This window comes from Lactuca virosa, chromosome 5 (assembly GCF_052849685.1).
Source record: "Lactuca virosa cultivar CGN04683 chromosome 5, Lactuca_virosa_CGN04683_v6, whole genome shotgun sequence".
NCBI classification, from domain to species: Eukaryota; Viridiplantae; Streptophyta; class Magnoliopsida; order Asterales; family Asteraceae; genus Lactuca; species Lactuca virosa.
The window spans coordinates 346226000-346229629 of NC_136430.1; positions in this window are offsets into that span (position 1 = coordinate 346226000).

Genomic DNA, 3630 nt, shown 5'->3' on the forward strand with positions numbered 1-3630 from the left:
CAAGAAAACCTTAATTTTGGACCTTTGGTGCAAGTTGGAAACATTTTGGACCCCATCCAAAAGTTTTGGCAAACCACAAGGACCAAATTTGCAGTTTTGTCTCTTATTTACGCGATTTATATAATATGTATAAAAAATTATTTTTTATGTATGCTATAAATCTCCGTTGTTTTCGTTTTTTCTTAGTTTTTTATATTTATGAAATTGACCTCAACCGAATTTTTTGGTTTTTGAAAAACCCAAACTCAAACCATTAGTTCACTCGTCAACTTCAATATTTTGATTTTCATTTTTGGTTTTGCTTAAGCCTAACTTTAAGTTTCCAACAATTCCCTATATTATATAGATCTTTTAGAGTTTACTTTATGGACAACTTCACGTTGGCAAGTTTCATAACATTATAAGTATTTAAGGGCGTGTTCAGCAAAAATAATTAGTAGCAGATAGTTTTTAGCTGTTAACGTTTTGTTAAACGCTACTTGAAGTAGAATTTAGATTTGGATCGTTTTGTTTAAACTAAACGCTAGAAGCTTGTAGTACCAAACATAACTTTATATTCAAAACGAAGCGTTTTGTCAAACGCTGGAAGTTAAAAGTTCTCAAAAGCTCCGTGCCGAACACGCCATAAATTGGTTTTATTTTTCTCATAAAAAATTAAATAATTTGTTATTAAACATTAGTAACTTAACAATTCACATTCATCATGCAATTCCATAAATAAAAAGTATGTATTCTTTGATTTATAATCAACTCTACTGTTCCAGATATGATCACCGTATTGCATGGGACGTCTCATCATTACATTGTATATTTAGAACTTGATATGAAAATTATATGAACTCATACATCGTCCGATTATAACCATGGTTGTAATTATCGTTCGGCACTCGGTTGGGGTCAAACGATTAATCTGTTTGGCGTAGATTAATCGGGAGAGTAATCGCAGACCTTAAATTACTAATAAAACTATTTTAAAACTTAATATATTTTAAGAAAGTTAGTATTTGAAGATTTAAAAATTTTAAATTTTGAAAATTTGAAATATTTTGCCGATATTGACCAATTTCCGTCAAACTAGAACAACCGAGGACTGCCGAGCCCGAATTTGACCGATATTGACCAATTTCCATCAAACACCCATAATCGTAATCGGTTGCAGACCGTCAAACGATTAATCTCCATACAACACTGATTAAACACATCTAATGATATAAATTTATGTACACTTGCAAAACTAATAAATTTATGTCACGTTCCATAAAGATATAATGTGTATTGATGTACTGATTCTACATATTTTTTTGATATGCGCTTGAGAAAAAAAATTCCCACCACAATTTTTTTGTAAAGTCTTTAGCTAAAACGATCATTACTAGAATGTCATGTTACTACCACTTTATCATCGCACATAAGACCGGAGGATGTGAATGGGAAACTCCCTCATTTTTTGTAGGCCACATTACCATTTCCCTCGCTTTCCTTTCCGTCACCTAAATCCAATGAATGTGTGTGAAGTTTCCGTCACTATTTGTTTTTTTTTTTGTTTTTTTTAAATATAATTAATTCTTTTTTATGATTTATAATTTTTAAATTAATAATAAACATATAATTTAATTAAAAAGAAAAGCATTTCATTAATTAAAATAAAAATTACATTAAACCTAATATTTAAATAAGTAGAAAATTAATATATATATATATATATATATATATATATATATATATATATATATATATATATATATATATATATATATTAAAAGCATATAGCCGCTGGAAAAAAAATTAAACAACCAATCCCCATTGGAGAGAGAACGCGGCAACCTCACCCCCCACCCACCTCCCCGTGTCACCCTTCTTGCACCGCCGGTGCGGTGTTTCTCCGTGCGGGACGCTTCCCGCGGTTCTCCCCACGCCCCATTCCGTCCAGCCTAACAACATATAGATTTATGTTTGAAAATGGTATGATATATATAGAGTTGTGAATTTTTTTTAACTTTTTAAATGACCGTTTCACATATGAATGAAAAAGGTTGCTATTGGATGTGGTCAATCATGTTACACACCACAAATCATCACAACCACGATGAAAGCGAAGCTATCCGGATATATGATGGGTGTCATGTTACTACCATTTCATTAACGAGAAAGGTTGCTATTGAAAGTGGTATGATCTTGGTCGTTGAAACCACGTGTCGAGATCGTTCGTAATACCCACTCTAGTCGGTCTAAATGTATAATTTTCAACATTTACAGATGCATGAAAGGTAAGGTAAGAATTTGGAGAGTGATATTAAATATTATTATAGAACAAGTTGATTAGTATTGATGACGTAACATTCTAATAACATTATGATGACATTTGACAAATTTGTTACAATTTCATATCTCCTCTAACTATTGTCTTCAATTTTTTTGTCAAGCATCATTTTTTTTATACAAATCAATATTAATAATTGAGACAGGATAACATTATTTTAAAAGACAAGAAACATCTATATTTCCTAACCATAGTGATACCCCATTAGCACTAAATGCTATATCTCCATCAGTATGTGTTATGGATGCTCATAAAACCTCAGACGGCTTTATTTATGAAGCCAACTATACCACAAGTGTTTAATATATATATATATATATATCTTGGACTGTTCAAATGAAAACAGTAAATAAAGTGAGAACGTGAGAACACTAATATATGTTATTATTCTGCTATTAATTTTATATATACAATTTTATGACATTAATCATCAACAAATATATGAACAATCACATATTATTCACATTAAAATTTTATATATACAACATTATAACATTATTCATCAACGAATATATGAACAATCATACATTAAAATTTACTAAATTACTACACATTTGTAAATTTTATAGTAAAATAGTAACATAAAATTGAATATATAAATACTTATATGTTAATATTCACATTATAATCACTACATTAATATATACATTAAATTCAAAACAGAATAATAGCATATAAATGATGTTCTTACGTTCTCATTTTATTTAGTGTTCTCATTTGAACTTAACTATATATATATATATATATATATATATATATATATATATATATATATATATATATATATATAAAGGTTCATTTGAGACCATATTAATTTGTGAGACATGGAGACGTGATCTTAGTCACTTATCTTGGAGATCAAAAAATTAAAAGATAAATAAATAAAAATAAACTAAAATAAAAAATAAAAGGAAAAATAAAAAAATTATTTATTTAATTATTATTTTTGTTATTTAATTATATATATATATATATATATATATATATATATATATATATATATATATATATATATATATATATATATATCTGGGACTGTTCAAATGAAAACAGTAAATAAAGTGAGAACGTGAGAACACTAATATATGTTATTAATCTGCTATGAATTTTATATATATACAGTTTTATGACATTATTCATCAACAAATATATGAACATTCATACATTATTCACATTAAAATTTTGTATATACAACATTATAACATTATTCATCAACGAATATATGAACAATCACACATTAATATTCACATTAAAATTTACTAAATTACTACACATTTGTAAATTTTATAGTAAAATAGTAACATAAAATT